Here is a 21,110-nt window from a genome sequence, read left to right as displayed (position 1 = left end):
GCCTCCTTTGTAGCTGTCTATTTTGAATTTTTGTGGCATAAGTTTATACTCAATGGCCAACAAAGAGTGTACATAAATTTCCTCTAATTTTTCCATTATTTTGCACTGTTATTTTAAATTTTGTGACATACTACAGGAGCAAGGATGGAGATTATTCCTTCTGCATTCTGTCAACTTTCTGATGAAAAAGCAGAAACTGCTTTGTACAATTTATTTTTTGTCCTCTTTTTGCCGTCTTTTATTGGGCTCTCACCAAATAATATCTTTTAAACTCTGTTTTCTGTTGCTCTCATTTGTATCTTACGAACTGGCAGGTTAGTTTTCCTTTCCTTATTTTCTAATCCTGACATGACAGTGCTGGGTAAACTTCAAATTTCTAGCTAATGATTTCAAGACCCTTTGAAATCTAACTTAACTACCTCACCCAGCTTAATAGATCTGCCCTCCTCTGAGTCCAGGAGAGAACCAAATCAGTCCTACCTTTGTGCTTTTGGATTTCTATGTATTTTATTTATCGTAAAAGCCTTTGCCTCCACTCTTACCCCATGCAAACTTGTAAAGGGATTTTCTGGATATTCCTGTCTAAAGTAATAACAACAATAACAAACAACAACAACAACAATAATAATAATAATAATATGCCTATGTTTAAGTATTTAGAATATCAGAGTAGCATGACTGAAAGACTCCAAAATAATCAACTTCATGTTTGAAAATGAGACACAGACATCCCAATGGGTTAATGGTAAAAACCGTTACCACATTTAGTTCTTACTGTGTGCCAAGAACTAGGATAAGAACATTACCTATTTTTCAAATGACAATTTTATAGGATAAAATTAAATCTTTGTATAATTTACCTGTCTAAAATATATTTAGAGACCAAAGAACTTCAGTACAGTCTGTGGGGTGCTTGCTTTGTGTGCAATCAGTTTGGATTCGATTCCCAGCACCTAATATGTTTCCCCAAACTTTACCAGAAGTGATTCCTGAGAGCAGGGCCAGAAGTAAGTTTGAGCACCACTGGATGTGGCCCCAGAACAAAAATAAGTAAATAAGGGGATGAGAACAGTAGTACAGCAGTAGGGCTTTTACCTTATATATGGCCGTTCCAGGTTCGATTCCTGGCATCCCATATGGTCCCTGGAGCACCTCCAGGAGTAAGTCCTGATTGCAGAATGAGTAGTAATCCCTGAGCATCACCAGGTATGACCCAAAAAGCCAAAAAAATAAAATTAAATAAAAATAAATAAAATATATTTAAGTTCAATGGCTTTAAGTTTACTCACAGGATATATGAGCCTTGACACAATTATTAATTCCAGAACATTTTATCACCTTCAATAAAAAGTCCCGTGCCCATTAGCAGACTCTCTCCATTTCCTCTTCCCCCAAAAACATGGAAACTGCTAATCTATTTTCTGTCTTTATGAATTTGCTTTTCTTGGACATTTCACATAAATGGCATCATTTATTATATGGTCCTTTGTAACTGATTTCTATCATTTAGCATCAAGTTTTCAAGGTTCATGCCTCATGTACCATGACTCAGTACATTCATTTATTTTTATCGCTGAATAACACTATTATATAAATATCATACATTTTATTTATTCATTCATCAGTTGATGGACATTTGGGTTTTTATGTTGAATAAATTATGCTGCTTGTGAGTAATGCTGCTATGTATGTATTAAGGACTTATGTGTATACCGTAATTTATCTTGGGTATACTTACGATTAGAATTTTTTTGGTCATGTGGTAACTGTGTTTCAGCATTAGAGATATTTCCACACTGTTTTGCAAAGCAACTACTTTAGATTTACATCAGCACTATGTGCATGTTTTAGTTTCTCCACATTGTCCTTAAGTTTTATGATTTTCTAACTTTTTAATTATAGGCATTCTAGTCAATGTACAGTGGTGTCTCATTTCAGTTTTAATTTAATTAGCTATTCTGATGGCTAATTATGTCAAGCATCTTTGCATTTGTTTTTCATTTGTATGATTTCTTAGAGGTCAATTCCTATTATATATTCCTTTGGGAGTGTTGGTTTATGACCTGGGTTCGATTCCTCCATCCCTCTAGGAGAGCCCAGCAAACTACCAAGAGTATCCCGCCTGCACAGCAGAACCTAGCAAGCTACCCGTGGTGCATTCAATATGCCAAAAACAGTAACAAGTCTCACAATGGAGACATTACTGGTGCAGGATTGAGCAAATTGATGAACAATTAGACGACAGTGACAGTGACCCATTTTTTTAATTTTTTAAAAAATTTTATTGAATCACTGTGAGATAGTTACAAGTTTTCATGTTTGGATTATAATCTCACAATGATCAAACACCCACCTCTCCATCAGTGCATATTCCCCACCACCGATATCCTGGGTATACCCCCTCTTTCCCACCCTCCCCCTGCCTCCATGGCAGACAGTATTCTCCATATTCTTTCTCTACTTTGGGGCATTATGGCTTGCAACATAGACACTGAGAGGTCATCATATTTGTTCCATTATCTACTTTTGGCATGCATCTCCCATCCCAACTGGTTCCTGCAGCCATCATGACAGTGACCCATTTTTAAAAGGAATCTTTCCCACTTCACTCTAAGCCTTGAAAAACCTCTCTGAGATTAACATATTTGCCTTTATTTTGTAGCTGAAATAATTGAATGTCCAAGATCTCTCATTTGTTCAGCTGGGGCTAAAGCATTGACTCTGAGTTCAGGTTATTTTCCAATCCCGTGCTCACTCTCATAATCTTCACCATTTCACTTAGCATGTAAAATACTGAAGAGTAAAAATGAAAAATCAGAATAATTAAGTTCACAATATAGTTAAAATGGCATGACAGTAGTATGAAAGAAAAAAGAGTTACATGAGAGAGCCAAGTGACAGTACAGTGGATAGGGTGCTTGCTTGCATGAGGCTGACCTGGGTTCAATTCCTGATATCCCATCTGGTCCCCTGAGTACACTAGAAGTGATTCCTGAGTGCAGAGCCGGGAGTAACCCCTAAGCACCACCCAGTGTTGCTCAAAAACAGGCAAAAAAGAGAGTTACATGATAATAGAATCAGAAATATAAGGGCACTGAGGAATTTGATTTAAAAAAAAGAAAGAAAGAAAAATCTGTGTCTCTGAATCAGGTTGGTTATACACTTGGAAGAAAAGAAATTGACTGCAGTGTTGTTATATATGTGTCTCACAGAATCCAACCAATCTGAGCTCATGTTGAAGCCCCATTTGTCCTGATATATCAAGATACATAAATGAGCAGTTCAAGCACAAGTGAATAGCTTAGTGCAAGGTGGTCACAGAGGTGGTGCCTGGGAGTAGTCAGAGGGTAGAAGAGGGAAAAGAATATCTGGTTTTCTAAGTGTATCATTCTATTTTGCAAGAGTTTTGCAGGCCTGTTTTCTGTTGACTTAGATTTAGTAAAATTTAGTTTAACTATGAATTAGTTTTTCAAGGTATATCAAAGAGGTCATGTATCTTGTGGTTAGAAAGCCATGTTGCCTCACCTACTCTGCAGCCTACATAGTTGCTGAAAGGAACTACTCATTGGGAAAAAGCAGAAACTCACTGCATGTATGCCCTGGGGAATAGTCTAGGACCGACCTACTGGGTCTGGATGTCTAAGCCCTTATCTCTAAAGCTTAGGTTTAACTAAGAAAGAAATAATTTTGGGGCCAGAGCTATAATTCAGCAGGTAGGGCATTTGCCTTGGTTACAGCCAATCCATTTGATCCCTGGCACCCTTCAACACCACCAGGAGTGATCTGAGCACAGAGCCAGGAGTAAGTCTTAGACATCGTTGGGTGTCATAAAAAAAAAAAAGACAAAGAAAAATTACTGACTCTATAATTGCAATTGATCATGGTAAAGAGCAGGTGTAAGGTCTTCTGAATCTCTGCTCTCTCTCTGTGATGCTTTGAAGTAGTTGTCAAACTAATAGCCTATGAATTTGTACCTGGTTTTGTTAGTAAAGTTTTATTGGCATATGGCTATGCTCACTTATTTTATCTATGGCCTGAAAAATTTTAAATATTATCACTTAGATCATTGAAGAAATGTTTTGCTAAGTACTGGCCTTATACAGTGGTCCACAGCAGTTGTTCAGTAAATCTTCTATTGACTTTCATCCTTTTGTTGCCATCTAAGTGACATAAAAGACAAGGAACCCTCAGGAAGCCAAATTTTTATTGCTGCCACAGAGACATTTTCTCCTTGGGTGAAAGTTACTTGGTGCTTGAAGTTGGATTCTTTCAGTTGCCACAATCCATTGTTTTCTTTAAAAGATTAAAATCTTTCCTGCCTCCCTAATCCCCACCACCACCAGTCATTATCTGCCTACACAGATGAGATAATTTTCCATTTGTGAAAATGTCTGAAAAGTTCATTTTGCCCCCATGTGCTGCTGGAGAAAATGTCAGCTCTTATTTCTGAAACTTGTTGCTAGTCTAAGAGCAAAACACAGAAAGGTTATGCCACCTTCCCAGGGCCCCACTTTGAAGCATTCTCAAGAAATAAACTTAGGCTATGAAAAACAGGAAAAACATAGAGGGTTGGCTTTATAGTGGAGAGACGCTAATAAGGACTCTGGCCACATCATACTTGACTCACACTAAGAATCTGATGATTCCCAGTATTATCCCTAGCACCTCAATCTCTTCATTGATAAAATGAGGACTAAAGTATTTGGGAGGTCATAGATAGCTTGGCCAATAGATGTTAGGGACCATTGTTCTTCTAGTTGTTTTGTTCCTATTGTTTCTCTTTCTATTATTATTAATATTTGAATTTTTCAAGTTATACAGCAGTGGCTAAGCTTGAGTTTTATGTCTATTCATTTAGTGTCTGGAGTTAATAGGTGAACTGATCACAAAATAATAATGGAAACAGTAAGTGATTAAAGTTGGATAGCAATCAGGAAACATACTGTGTAGAATATTTCATTAATCCAGAGATGTAACTACATGTTCCATTAAGATACATGGTTGCCAAGCAAGACTATAGGATGGAAATTGTCTAATTTTTTTCCTGGAAATTTTAAAACAATTTCCATTTAAAAATACACATGGTCACAATCAAATCTGAAGGTCACAGCTGGTTCATAACTTCTGTATGAAGGCAGTAAAATCTTCCCTGGAAAGAATCTTCTTGGAAAACTATGCTTATATTTATTCACATCTAAAGATGATTTCGCTGTCTGATTTGAGCATCTGGCAAATATTTGTCAAGTAATTCTCAAGTTGCAGAAACTGAACAAAGGATTTAGAAATGAGCCAGACAGAGTTCCTGCACTTAAGAGATCTGTGTCTAGTGAGAGGATCCACATGTCATAAAACAATTATAATAAAGGGTGGCAAATGGGTATTCTTAAAGTACAGTTACATGCATCTATCACATAAGGGATAGCAATACGAAAGGTATTCTGGTGGAGTGGATATTTGAATTGAGTCTTAAGAGATGAGCAGGAGTTTCCTGGAACTGTAAGGAACTGAAAATAGAGGTATCCATCTAGAACTGGCTGGGCAACATTGTAGTTACTTTCTAAAAGTGTCTATTTAAATGAAAATTGAACAAAGTTAACAATAGCATGAGCTGCTTGACAGGTATTCAGTGGTCCCCAGATTTTAAATGACATACCTACCTATCGGTCGTTTTGACACTGCAGAAAAGTCCTGTTTATTTATAAATTTGTTTTCTCCCTATGTAAGTACACATTGCTGAACCATATTTGGAAATTTATGAAATCATTGCTATCATTATATGTTGAGAATTATTGAAATCGTTTCACTATATTTTCATTTAACCGTCTTATTTACTCGTGATTTAGGGCAAACTTAAATACTCATTAAAAGAATGTGAGAAATCTGCACTAACAAATTGTTAATTTTATTTCTGAGTTATATTTGGTTATTGGTTAAACATTACCCACTTTATTATTTTGATGATTAGTCATGCCGAATGGATCTCAGTTAGACAAATGATAAAAGTCAAGGTTTAACTTAGAAAACTTAGTAAATTCTTTTCACCAATTCTAGTGGACAATTTTCTCTTAATAATTCATTGGTATATTCATCTCTTCTTCTTCAGGACTTAATTCATATAGAAAATATGTACTGAATCTTTACATTGGCAGTGAGTTTGAGATAGAGCTAAGAATGAAAAATCAGATTCTCTGTTCAATAATGCTGACATCCAAATGGGAGAGAGATAGCCAACAAGCAAAGATGACTCAGCAAATAGAATAACCTCTCAAATTGTTCTCCACAACACAAAAATTTAAAACAAGTGATGTGTTGGGGCCGGAGCGATAGCATAGCGGGTAGGGCGTTTGCCTTGCACGTGGCAGACCTGGGTTCGATCCCCGCATCCCATATGGTCCCCTGAGCATCGCCAGGAGTAATTCCTGAGTGCAAAGCCAGGAATAACCCCCGAGCATTGCTGGGTGTGACCCAAAAAGCAAAAAAAAAAAAAGTGATGTGTCTCATAGAAAAGGGGCATGTAGTTCTAAATTCTACATAGTCAGATTATTTTCTTTGATTTATTGACCTTAAACTGCTGAATGATATGAGTTATCCTGAGGACCATTGACCTGGGTCAAAGCAAAAACAAAACAAAAATTTGTGGTGGTACCAAGATGATATCACTAACTGAACAAAACAGTTGACTGTTTGAATCTTATACAGTTTAACTGGTTATGATCCTTATACCGTGTAAAAATACAGTGTGCTAAACGATCTATAAATGTTTTAACTATTTTTTTGTTGTTGCTTATTTATTTGTTTTGGGCCATATCTTGCTGTGCTCAGGGCTTACCCCTGGCTTTGCACTCAGGGTCACTCCTGGCAGTGCTGGGAGTCTATATAGGGTACCGGGGATAGAACCAGGGATGTCTGCATACAAGGTAATGATATGCTATGTTTCGAATCTGTTAAATGATTTAACTTTTAAAATAAGACTAGTTTAGGGCTGGATAAATAGGACAGCAGGTAGAGTGCTTGCTTTGCATGCAGCCTATTGGATTCAATCCCTGGCATTGTAGATGGTGCTGGAATGCTGCCAATAATGATCTTTGAGCTCAGAGTCAGAAGTCCTGAGCTCTACCACATTTGTCTCCCAAATAAACACACACACACACACACACACACACACACACTAACTTTGCACTGAAACAATAATATAATGGGTAGGGCACTGGTATACACATCTGACCAAGGTTCGATCCCTAGCACCACATAAAGTACCTCAAACCCCTCCAGGGAGACTGAAGACCTCTTTGCAAAATAGTGATTGTTTATAATGTTCTTATTATAAAAGAACATGTTTTGTTTGACCTGCTGTTTGACTCTATCTATACACACACATACACATACACACACACACACACACACACACACATATGTCACTCGCATTTATAAGACCAGACCTAGCTAGAAAAAGAACTAGGTTTGGGAAAACATGCAAGGTCATTTTAGAATAAATGTTTAGCTGACTCTGATTATTAAAAAATGAGAACGGCAAGAATATTTGCAGTTGGCAATATTTTAATAATAAATAAGTGATTCATTTTTACCTGTCTTTATTTTGACTTGTTTTGATCCTAAACAAAACTTATCCTCCTCAATTTAAGGGTTATATATCTATGGCATGAGGTTTTTTATTATGGTTTTTGGTTTTTTCTCTTTAGAAAATAGTGAACAAATTCCATAGCAATAATAATATTCTGTTTGCATGTAGGTCCATAGCACCCTCAAAGAAACACTATTATGCAAAGGATTATTTTTTATATTCATGGTTACTTTACATCTGTTTATTCTGACTAACCTTATAATCTTCCCCCCCCCAAGTATTTTAATTCTGGGGATCAGGAAATGGATGACTTTATATTTTCAATTATTAAATAGATTGTTAGTGACCAAAAGAACCCATCAGTCTTGCTGACCTGAATTATATTGAATAACAACAACAAAAAATCACTAGAATTTTTTGTTCTTGACATCTATTTGGGGATTGATGTATACCTGGTGGTGTTCAGGGATTGTTCCAAGGACTATACACAGTGCTGGGGATTGGATTGGTGTTGGCAACATGCAAAGGAAGTTACCTAACTTCTGTACTATTCCTCAGGTTTATTGATGGTCATTTCAATAACAGCGGCTGCCCTTTTGGGCATAGAGAATCATTCAGCAATATATAAACAGGAGAAAAGCCATCCTGGAAAAGTAGTGCTGATACTAAAACTGGACTCCAGGGTATAATTTGTGATTTACTTAAAAGGTTAAAAATTCATGTTTTTTTTTTATTCTACTATTACTCCCTGTTGACTACATTACTTCTGATAATATACATATCAACTAATATCCCTCTCTGTTGCTATTTTTCAATTTGAAAATTATAGGTCATTACTTAAAGTAGGCAGGGTCTATCATCTAAGAAATTCAAGTGTATTTGATGATATGGACCTGAATAAATAAATTTATAGATGGAACTATGATTTCATATTAAATATTTGTCAGATGGCATTTTTCACTTGTATGTTTAATCTTTTTTATTCTATTTCAGGAAGAATAGAGTTTTCATGTATCTGTTTTTCAAAATTTCTCTAAGTTCAGTAGCCCTTTAAAAACAACTAAATCCTATTCAGGAAAATTTTGCAGTATGTGTGGATTTCTTGTTCCAAAGAATTCACTGTATGTTTTTTTTTCAAGGGATTTATACTTCATTCATGCAAAATGAATTTACTTACAATATATACTTGACTATCTAGTTCTAAGAGCCCCTTTGTTTCTTATGGCAAGTTGCAAAGTCTTATCCCTAGTTTGGTGTCCTTTGATGTGATGAATATATGTAAAGCTGCTCATGGGTGCATGAAAAGGTGTGGTTGGTCAAGGTAAGGTTAATACAGGACTCACTCCATACCTTGTCATCAGGCAAGCTGTGCAGAGGTTTCTGACCTAAAGGAATCCGATAAAATCGGGCCATCTAGTCATGGAATTCTCAGTTATAGATTCTCTTGTTTTGGGTCTTTAGTGATATAAAAGAGGAACAACTTAGAAAGGCACTCTTCATTGCATCTAAAGACTCAGCCCTTCTCATGTTCTTACTCATCTCTCTTCTATGTGAAAACAATCTTCCTGTTGGAGCCTGGCTCAACAGGTTTATCTTTATCAGCTTTCTATTGTTCCTAATCTAGAATGCACTGTGGCAATGTAGCACTGTCGTCCCATTGTTCATCAGTTTGCTTGAGTGGGCACCAGTAAGTAATGTCTCTATTGTGAGACTTACTGTTACTGTTTTTGGCATATTGAACATGTCCCAGGTAGCTTGCCAGGCTCTGCCAAGAGAGCTGGATACTCTTAGCAGCTTGCCGGGCTCTCTGAGAGGGACAGGGGAATCGAACTCAAGTGGGCCGCATTCAAGGCAAACGTCCTATTTGCTGTGCTATCACTCCAGTCTATCCAGAATGGTCTTCCCTTTTTTCTTTATTATGCCTAACATGATTTTGATTACTTGTCTTACGCCTTCATCACAGTGTTCTTCCTGAGGGCAGGCTCTTTACCTTACTCACATTTGCCTTCATAACTCTTGACATTGTGATTTGCCATAGACTTCATGTTTTTTCTCAGCTGGATAACCAAAAGGATAGATCAGTAGTCTTAAATCTTAGATGTTCAGATCTCTGAAAAGGTTTAAACCTAGGAAAAGTGGCACAGGTTCTACCAATTTGAGAAGAGCTTTTTAAAAGTATCTTTATTGTTGAAGAAATGCTGAATGTGTTTGTTTAATCACATTAAAATTGATGGAACTGACCTAATGCAAGATACTGGTGTGCATGAACTTCGTTCCCAAAGTATATTTTTTAGATTGGAAATTGGTTGAAATGGGTGTTGGGTGTGGGATGATAAACAACATTTTATGGTAAATAACCTTGGAAAATCTTCCAAATTAAATGATTCTTAATTTTGGAAATTGTTAAATATTAAGGTTTTTCCTGAAATCAAGAAATGTGATAAGCATTCCCCCCACATACACAACTTTGAACTATGGCATTTTTTTCACTTGTTCTTTTCTTTTTTGCAGAGTATATGGTAATAGTGTTTTAAAGATCATACTTGGGAAATGCTGAGTTAGAGTGCTAATATTCATTAATTGGTGTGGCTTATTTCAGAGTAATAAAAGATAGAATGATTGAAATGGTTCCCATTTTCTGTGAATTAAAGTGACCACTTCACCTTGGGAAGTTAACAAATGAACTTCAGCACAAGAAAAGAACTAAGGCAGCATTTGTCATTACGGAACCCTAAGGACAGTTTCTCCTTGAATCTCTCTTGAGAATTAAGAACTCGAAGTTCATGGAAAATTTTTTTGTAGTCCAAGTCTTGATTATCTAGAAAGCCTGATAAAGAACCCCAGAATCCTGGCTAAGGCTGTATTTAAGGCTACCCTATGGGGAATGTGAAAAATATGCTCCATCTCTGAGACAACCATAAGTTCCTGTCTGATTCCCTACCTGGTGTCCTCTCAAGGAAATCATCTACTCAGACCAAATGAGGTCTCCAGAAGACTACAGTCTTTGCCCTATCAAAGAAGTTAAATTTGTACTCAGAAATAATGAAATTACTAATGGATCAGGCTGGGCTCTCTGGTATTTAATATCGTCTCCATCTCTGTGCCTTTTGACTATGCAGTTGATTAACTGTAATGCGGTATTTTGAGCACCGTTTAGATATTAATTATTTTTAATAACCTCTTCGTTGAAAGCCTAAAGCTTTGCCTAGGATTCTAATGAAAGTTTTCACATGAAAGAGAGGGATAATATTAAACAGGCACTAATACCCTTTGAAGGAAATTCAAATACAATATCTTTGACAAAAGAAAGGAAGAAAAGAACAACACACATTTTCAGCCAATGTGTGTTCTCCCATTAGGATTTTAGATTTATTATTTTACCATCACTGCAAATTATTCTCAGTTATATGTGCTAATGAAACCATGAAGAATTAGTGTCTTTGCAATGAGCACCAATGAATGTATGTTTTTTTAAAAAAATATATTTTAACCCATATGCAGATGAGAAACCATTCATTAACAATTATGTCCTGGGTTTAGGGGAGAGACTCTCCAAACAATAATAGTGAGTTTTGTTGAAATATTGAATGCAATCAAAGTGAAAGTAAAGTGAAATTTATTAGTTACACAGGCGGGGGGGCTAACGGTGGGGGGGCTAGGGGTGTGGGGGTGCAGGGTGGAGCTATACTGTGATTCTTGGTGGTGGAATATGTGCACTGGTGAAGGGATGGGTGTTCGAGCATTGTATAACTGAGACTTAAACCTGAAAACTTTGTAACTTTCCACATCGTGACTCAATAAAAAAATTAAAAAAAATAAAACAAAACAAAACAAAAACAGTTATGTCCTGGGATTAGAGTTTTTCTTTGCAAGTATTCAAAGCATACTTCAGTGCCTTCTTTATTTGACCTTTTAGCATTTCTTGGAGAGAAAACCCACCAAGCTTGCAATTACTTTTATATGGGAATATATGGTTTCCTAGAGAACATAAATGACTTGGCCATTATTGCCCAGTGAGTCAGAGACTATGATAAGGACTTTATACCTGTTATAATTTGGGACTTGGGGAGGCTTCCTACAGTCAGATATTGTACCTAGTGTCCTATGTCACATGTACTAAAATTATCACCACTAGTGATTCATGCTTGCCTTTTGAGAATTTCAGTTAAGAAGACAAATCCTTGGGTCGGGATTCAGAATATCATAAAACCCTTGAAACAGCTGGGTTTGGGTGGATAAAGTAAGCCGTCCGCAGGTTGAACTGGCTATTGATTTCTGACCCAATCTGATTAACCAGTATCAGACATTGCTAAGCAGTTTTGAATGTAATCCCAAGCAGTTAGAAAGAAGTGAAGTTCATGGGTATTCATTGTGTTGGTTAGAAACACAAACATCCAGACTTTTCCAGATGGCCATACTGGATGGGTTAAATCAATTATGGTTCATACACAAGGACCCAGTGATCCCTGTGATACTTGCTCAGATATCTCAAATAAAATAAATTGGGAGGATTTCTTTTCTAATGTAAAGCAGATGTTTTTATAAGGCTATATGATGTTCCCCAGATTTTTCACTGCCTCTGAAGATGATATAATCCCTTATGACAATGAAAATAAAATGAATATGAAAATGACTTTGTATAATTCATTTTCATCACTGCTTTACCTTCGGTTTAGTCTTTTGTCATTGTAAAAGGAATCTGCCAACTTCAGTTTTATAAGCCATATGATACATGACATGTAAAACTGGCATGTAAGTTTTTTTCTTATTACAAAAGTTCAAATTCTTTTCCAAAAGCCAAGTCTCCATACTTAATCACTTAAAAATGATAAAATAATTGGCTAATCTAACATGCACAGCCACTTAGTCAAACACTCTGAGTAGTGTGATTCCCTAAGTTTGGATTACTGGATATGAATTAAGAGTCCACTTGCTAGAGAAAGAAGACTCCGTTATTTCTTCTTATATATTGAGCTGTTGGCTACAAAAACCTTGAAATCCTCAGGGAACAAATTGGGGATAAAAGTTAGAAAGCACAGCCGGCATGTTTTCTAAGCTCTGAGCATACCCAAAAAGAAAGACCAAATTTAATCAAAAAAGATTTTATTGATGAAGGTATCTCTCCTTCAGGCTAAACTTTGGCCCCTGCATGCTAATAAAAAAGTTTTATTTTTCAGAAGAAGCCTTCTGCATAAAATCCAGAGAGAGACCATAGACAGGAATATATCTTAGAGAGAGTAACTTGAAGATGATCAATCAGATGTTGGCAAGGTCCTCTACAGTGCCTGGCTGGTGAGGAGGAACTTAACTCTGCCTAGGCTGATTTTAATTCCTTATGCAGTCATCTAAATGATGTTGGATCCTTGCAGAGTATTGGTGGTTCCACTAGCTCTGACTGCTTTGCCTCTGTCCCAGTGGCTGAGCCCTCAGCAATTGCTCTCGGCTATTTTACTTGAGCACATGGCAGTTTTACTGCCCAGATATGAAGATGAGCAATCTGGGGCTTTAAGTCTTTATGATTGCTAATTAGTACCTTATTTGTGCCCTTTTAATATGCTATTATAATAGGATAGCATGACAGTCAGTTTCCTTCCTTCCTTCCTTCCTTCCTTCCTTCCTTCCTTCCTTCCTTCCTTCCTTCCTTCCTTCCTTCCTTCCTTCCTTCCTTCCTTCTTTTCTTTTCTTTTCTATTCTTTTCTTTTTCTTTTTACTTTCTGGCTGCTACAGCCAGAGGAGGCTGCATTTTATAGATTCTCATTACCTTTGTGCTTGAAGAATTGTAACAAAGAGTTTCCAAGGGCAGGCTGTGTCCCCAAACTTTACAGCACTCACCATCAATCTAGAAAATAAGTCCTCCTCTCCTCTGAAAGGCAGTTCTTGCCCCGACAATGTTGGTGATCAGAATCCTTCTTATGACATTGAACTGTGGGAAAGATTTTTCCGCTCCTACTCTGTCTCTGATTCTTTGTTTCCATGGGAGCTCAGCAGAAAAGCAGTTTTAAAGGCTCAGTGACTTGGTATGGTGGCAAGTGAGTAGACAGGAATTTAAATTCAGGAGCTTCAGTTTCATATTGAGAGTTTTGAAAAGTTTTGGATCTTTATTTTTCTCTTCTTTTATTCTTTATAGCACAATATCCTGTTCTTTAGTTCCTGAGTCATTCCTCTCCACGTCCCACCCCCCTCCCATTTCTTTCTAGATACTCAACCAGTTAAAAATTCTTTTATTCCATCCCAGGCACTTACTTCTTTGAGCAATGCTATGTATAAGTTTCATAAGGTTAGTGCCATATCCTTCTCTTCCTTGGAAACTCTGCTGAAAGCTCCAAGTAACTAGTTGATGCCCAGTAAATGCTTAATTACTTACCTTATAAGTAAAACAGGAATCCAACTGTCAGCCAAACAAGGCTATGAGGATAATTGATGAAAGATCTATAACTTGCTAAATACTTGTTAATGTTGGTACTACTTAATGGGAGGTGAAATTTCTTTTTTATTCTCAGTCCTAGGAGCTAAGATGCTCTGGTGAAGTGTGAATTTAGGCTATATGGTGAAAGTTAGGGGTGATTTTTCCCCTCAAATGAATTCTTTTGGGTACTGTTTATTTCTGGGCTGGAGTGATAGCACAGTGGGTAGGGCATTTGCCTTGCACGCAGCCAACCCAGGTTTGATTCCTCCATCCCTCTCAGAGAGCCCGGCAAGCTACCAAGAGTATCCCATCCTCATGGCAGAGGTACCAGAGCCTGGCAAGGTACCCGTGGCGTATTCAATATCCCAAAAACAGTAACAACAAGTCTCAAAATGGAGACGTTACTGGTGCCCGCTCGAGCAAATTGATGAACAACGGGATGACAGTGACAGTGACTGTTTATATCTAGGTTTTCCTGTATGATAGGAATATATATGGAGTTCCCTGCTTCTATTGCTTTTTCCAGTGGCAGAAAATATTCTTTATAGCTAAAGTCTATATATGGCATTTGAAATAGAAAAGATGCCTTTATGCCTATTACTGATACCAAAATAGAGTATTTTCCCATGAAATGTGTCTACTTTAATCCCACAACCTGTCTGTCCTGCAACTAAAAATGCCTGACTTTGTCTTCTCCTAGCGTCCCAATTTTAGAATTTACAAGGAAAATTAGCAGATGCCCTCTTGTTTGAAGATGTGTTCTCTGTGTGTGTGTAAGGGGAATGTGGAGATGGATAGAGGAAGGAGAAAGGGAATGAAACAGAGACAGAGAGATAAAGGGAAAGAAACAGACAGAGGCAAAAACTATGTTCTTTTAAGCTACAATAGGAGCTTATGATTCTAAGTAGGATGTTGGTTTTACTTGGGAAATGAAAGCAGTACTCATGCCCTTCATAGATGCCTGGAGAATTCATGACAGGAAGTCAAAGGAAAAAACACACCTGTTGGTGACACCCCGGGCAGATGCACCTCAGGGACTGAAAGGAAGCAATAATCAAAGTAGCAAAGCTCTGTGAGGAAGGTGCAGTTAAGATGTGAAGCTGGATCTTGGAAAGTGCATGATCAGACAGAGCACTGTACTTTACTAAAGCAAAATCCAATAGTAAGCCACGGCTGGTGTTCTCATTCTATTACAGATGCTCAGAAGAGATTGGAGCAAATCAAATCAGAGAGGTCAGTAGTTTAAAAGAACAAATACAGCATCAGGAACAATGTACTTGATGTTCTTTTCCAGCAGCCTTTTGGATTCTGTTCCTGAAGAACAAAACTTTTTTACAATACCACTGCATCCTTCAGACTCTCTTGAAAAGAGAGGAGTGTCAGCCTCCCTGAGCCAGGCTGTGCTTAGTGTTTATTAAGAAATATATGGGGTCTTGATAGAGGAGCTCCCCACTGGTTCAGGGAGCCTCAGAGAAGGCTCTCAGTTTTTCTCCATCTGCTGGGCTAGTGGTTAAATGCAAGAGGAGGAGGACTCAAGTCCTTCTGTGTATGGGATTACCCAATCCGTGCTGGCAGTGCTTGAGGGCACCTAGGGCCACCCTTTGTAGTGCTCAGGGAAATTCAGGGCTGCCGCTAATAATGCTTGGGGGACCTGTGGTGCAAAAATTGAACCAGGATTGGCTGTGTGCAAGGTATGCATCTTAGTCCCTGCACTATCTCACTGGACTGTCTGAAATAGTATTTATGTAGAAGAAGATGAGCTTAAGTCCACTGATGCACTCAGCTAAGTAGCTGAACTCCATGTTCATCCATTTCCCCTTCTTAATGCAGATAGAAATCACACATTTGGTGTTCCTAAACAGCAGTTGACTAATAGTCAATTGCTGAGCTTTGATTTTTTTTCAAATTGTGGTATCATGGTTTAAAATAGTATTAGTGCTAATGTTTTAGGCATAGAGTGTAGCCCTGTCACATCCATCAGCAGAACGTCAGTATTTTTCTGGTGAACTTATAGGACATGAAGGTGACAATACATTTTTTTAAGTTTTGAATATATTTATTTTTAGGGCTAAAATGATAGATAGTATACCATGCATCTTGTACATAGCCGACCTACATCTCCAGCACCCTATGTGGTCCCCTGAGCCTGCCAGGAGTAAGTCCTAAACTCAACCTCCTATACCCACCCCAATGCCAGAAAGAATATATTGATTTGGAATCCTAAAGCACATTTAGCAAATTTCTTGGATCTTTGTTTTATGTGGTATTTGGGGGGTGGGATAGGGAGGGCCATATCCAGCAATGCTCAATGCTTATTCCTGGCTCTGTGCTCAAAGATTACTCATGGTGGATCTTGCGTCCATATGCAGTACCAGGGATCAAACCAAGGTCATCACCCTGCAGGGCATACACCTTAATTGCTGTCCTATCTTTCTGGCGCAACAAATCTTATTAGGTACTCATTTTTATTTTTGTCATTTTCCCCCCTGCTTTCTGGTATGTTTAGTCACAGGTAGTAGTTAAGATATATCTTTCCTTGATATTAAGTGAGTCACAGCTCTAAACAGTGGAATTTAATCAAACATTATTTAGACTTTTAATATTATGTCAACACTTACAAAGTACATATATTTTTAGTCCCTCATATTTTATTTGCAAGATTTTGTGGTTTTTAGGGGTATCTTTTCACAGCTCTTCAAAATATGGTACCATGCCATAATCGTCATGTGGTACCATGCCATAATCGTCATGTGGTACCATGCCATGCTCATCATCAATCTATCTCCATCCTGTCTATCTACATTCAGTCCCTGGGCCCCCTTTCCACTTTGGTTCACCCATCTTCCCTCTATAGCCTATTTAGAAATTTTATAACATGTATATACACATGCTCAGAGAGTTAATATTAATTACCTTTCCATTCAATATTTTCCATTATCTTCAGTAACCTACCTCATAATAGACAACTCATAATAGCAACTACCTCATAATAGCAACTAACACGGTACTGACTTCTTCCATTCTTTCTTCTTTGTTAAAGTTGAATTTACCTACCACCCACTAGGAGGATTCCTTTATCTACTCAAAATGGGAGAAAGCACTTCAAATCTCTCATTATTTAGGTAGGATTGCTGTTTGGGAAAATGGCTAGTGTAGTGATATTATAGCCAAATACCGGTGACTTTAGAGATGTAAAGAACTTACTAAACTTTAATCATGCCCAGCAAAACTCATAGCTTCCAATTCCCAACCATAAAAAAAATTGTTCTTAAAAACTGAGCTGGTTACTTTGTTAAATGTACATATTATCTTTATATCTAGTGTTGTATTGATAAATGCTTAATAGAGAATTATTTATGCTCTTAAATATGAATTTATATATACCATATGTTTAGCATATATTTTACTGATACAGTTTTGTTTAGCATGAAATTTAATTCTTTTCTTAATTTTAACTAAATTTGTAGTCAATTTGTGGTCAAAGTTCAGCCATGATTTAGGAAATTTAAAACATTTCATACTCCCATATTGTCTGATTTTAAACTACAAACTGTTAACTCTACAGAACTGGAAAAAGATGTTCAGCAATATTTCCTATTTTCAATGTACAGATATAATAAATAACTTTAGAGTATAGATAATGATAAGTTAGCACTGTAGCATTGTCATCCCATTGTTCACCAATTTGCTCGAGCACGCATCAGTAACGTCACCATTGTGAGACTTGTTACTATTTTTGGCATATCGAATATGCCACAGGTAGCTTGCCAGGCTCTGCCATGCGGGTGGGATACTCTTGGTAACTTGCCGGGCTCTCAGAGAGGGATGGAGGGAACAAACCCAGGTTGGCTGCATGCAAGGAAAACTCCCTACCACCTCTGCTATCTCTCCAGTCCAATAGAAAGTGAAAAGTTTACAATGTTATGTTTACTTTCAATGTTCATTACAAATTCTGAAGTTTCATTCCTAATAACTTTTTAAATAGCCAGCTTACACAGCTTCAAGAAATGTTACAAAGAGTACAAAGAGTCCCAATATATCACTCTCAGACTCACGTGTATAAAAATGTTTGGAAAGAATACACTTTAGTTAACGTTATAGGAATTTTCCCAGTTAAATAATTTCCACTAAAAACTCTAGCATTACAGTGCAAACATGACTGAAGACCATTTAGTCTTGCCTTATTTTAGTTTGGAAACTAGGCTCCCAAGTTTCCAGCTTCTATGTTCAATGTTAAGGAGGACATGTTTCTTTATTGACAAATAAGGACAGCAGGATAATACAGGGAGAGCTGATGGATCTTGCATTATTTGTAGGAAGCAATGGTGCTCCTTTAAGTTGTATCTGCCTTTCTCTGCACAAAACACTTTGTTTCTTTCACAGTCTTCCCGACTATCCAAAAACTGGTTTTCACCATTTTTGCACCTGGGGACCAGCACTTGAGTTTTGACCTGAATTTGACCACTTTTTTATTATTATTATTAGTGAATCACCATGAGTTACAGTTACAAACTTGTGAACTTTCATGTTTGCATTTTGTTTATATCCCTCCACCAGTGCCCAGTCCCCTCAACCAATGTTCCCAGTATCACACCCATCCTCCCACCCCATCCCCTCCACCTCACCCCACCTCTGTGGCAAGGCATTCCCCCTTGTTCTCTCTCTCTCCTTTTGGGTATTGTGGTTTGCAACAGAGGCACTACGAGGCCATCGTGTTTTGACCACTATTTTTTAATGGTTTTATGCCCATAGATTTGTCAAGGTCCTATTTCCCTTATTATGTGTTGCTCTGTTCTGTCAGTAAAAACAATGTACTATAATATCCCTTCTTAAAGGAGTTTGCCTTTTGCATGTGAATATTGTTAATGTATATTTTATAAAATATAAGCAAAGACATTTCAGTAGTGTGACTCCTGAAACATAATTCATGAGGTATGTCAATTGTATGTCAAGCTCATTTAATGTATACATCAGAATTAAATGTTTTAACTAAATATTTTTATACCCCCCAAAAAATGATAAAGAATTTCTATTTTGATCTCTTTTTTTGTTTGGTTGTTTTGTACCACAGTTGGCTGTGCTCAGGGCTGATTCCTGACTCTGCACTCTGAAGTCACTCCTGAAAAGGTTTTGGGGAACAATATTAGGTATCAGGGATCAAACTCAGGCTGGCAACATGCAAGGAGGGAGACCTAGCCATTGGACTATTTCTCAAGCACTGATTTGGTCTATATTTTTAATTGAAAAATCTAATGCTTAACTTGAACAGTTCAGAGTATAAATATCTTACATCTGAGATATGTTGAAATGAGAAAAATGCTTAAATTAAAAACAAAACAGGAAATATAAAGCTCTTAATGTAAGTAATTTCAGAGCATCTGATATTATGGCTTTCTTGAATCCCATATCATAATAATTTAATAGCTAATTTGTTAGAGAAAAATAGATAAATCATTTTCTATTCAGAAATTTTACCATAGCACATTTGTCTTATCGTCTATCAATTTGAATTTAATTAATAAAAATTGTATTGTCATATGTTAATCAAAATTAATATTCTTAATTTTAGATGTACCCAAGAATGATCACTTTATATTTTAATATTATGTTCTTATACATGGCTTATTTTTTGAAATTTAATTTTAATTACTTCCATTTTTATGGTGATAAGATATATATGAAGATGAGGACAAGCTGAAGCCATAATAGAGATATTTCTTACTCTGAAATAAGTGGTTCATAGATTGATTGTGGAAGGTTCATAAACCCCTAGAAATTCGATGTAAACATTTATGTATACGTGCATTTACCTCAAGGATTCATAATTTTAATCAAAATCTAAAAGTTACTTAAGATGATCAGAAGATTAAAACTGTAAGTCCTCATGTACTTTGTTGTCATTGAAAGGATCTTGGAAACTGCAACTTGGAGAAGCACATAATGAAATCGGGTCTTGAATGAAGTCATTTTGTTGTTCAAGGTTGTTTTGTTATAATGTTGGGGGAAAAAATCACTGTTGACTTTGAATAAGAGAATTGCATTCTAAAAATCTACTGCAGTGCCTTATAGGAATAATGACACACTTTTTTTTTTCTCCCCACTACTCTGAAATGAATTTATTAATAAGCTATTACCTACATTTCTGTCCTTAATACCTCTTGAGAGAATCTATTATTCCCAAATTTTAATCAGTAGAAGGATAAAAAACCAAATCCATTAAAATAAAACATCCCCAAACTGGCCATTAAAATAACACATTTGGTCAACAGCTTGTGGTGGATTGGAACCTGATCTTTTTAGAAGTAGGTATTTCTATAGTCAGGTGGTGTTATTGTCATTTTATCTCTGCTACCTCGGCCATTGGAAGCATTCACTTGCTTAATTATAGAACAGATGAAGGGAAAATTGCTAATAAGTGGGAGTCAAAGGTACAATGTCAATGCCCATGACAAATGTTTGTGTGTCAAACATATTTGTTGCTTTTGGAGAATAAACTCATTAATCCATGGTTTTCTTTTACCAGTACCTTTGAGATATCCAAATGAACAATGTCATTGCTATCCCAGGTCTTATTTAGAAGTGGCTGATTATACTTATAGGTGCTCTGTAAAGGAACATAAAGATCAGTGCCATTCTTTATATTTAGACTGGAAATACGGATGTAGAAGTAATGCAATATTAACTAATAGTAAATACAAAGATCAATAATGAAGAATATTTTGTGGCTCACTGATCTAAAATCCATTATCATGAGTTAATTCACTTATAACCTGTCATAATTACCTCTGTCCTTGCCATCCTTAGAATAGCTAATGGATTCTGATGGCTTCCTCTGTGCTTGATACTATCTAAAGCCATTTTCTTGGGTGATCTTATTTCTTTTCCATAATACACATGACCGACCCGAGTTTGATTCCTCCATCCCTCTCAGAGAGCCCAGCAAGCTACCGAGAGTACCCATCCACATGGCAGAGCCTGGCAAGCTACTCGTGGCGTATTTGATATGCCAAAAAAAGTAACAAGTCTTACAGATGTTACTGGTGCCCGCTTGAGCAAATCAATGAACAATGGGATGACAGTGCTATAGTGCAGTACCTTATGTGGGCTTTGCCACTGTCTCCA

The 21,110-nt window shown here is 36.9% G+C and overlaps 1 protein-coding gene and 1 non-coding gene across 10 annotated transcripts in view; one reads left to right on the top strand and one right to left on the bottom strand.

The window, feature by feature from the left end:
• Positions 1-21,110, top strand: part of FHIT (fragile histidine triad diadenosine triphosphatase) — a 1,667,781-nt gene that overhangs the window by 1,469,137 nt on the left and 177,534 nt on the right. The gene's annotated exons all lie outside the window — the stretch shown is intronic.
• On the bottom strand, positions 7,411-7,546 carry LOC129404637 (small nucleolar RNA SNORA72). The gene has a single exon (XR_008630015.1). It is a non-coding gene; the product is annotated as a small nucleolar RNA SNORA72 (small nucleolar RNA).

The sequence above is a fragment of the Sorex araneus genome, chromosome 4, assembly GCF_027595985.1.
Source record: "Sorex araneus isolate mSorAra2 chromosome 4, mSorAra2.pri, whole genome shotgun sequence".
Taxonomy (NCBI): Eukaryota; Metazoa; Chordata; class Mammalia; order Eulipotyphla; family Soricidae; genus Sorex; species Sorex araneus.
Note: the sequence above shows the minus strand (reverse complement) of the source record. Positions and strands in the feature narration are given on the sequence as shown.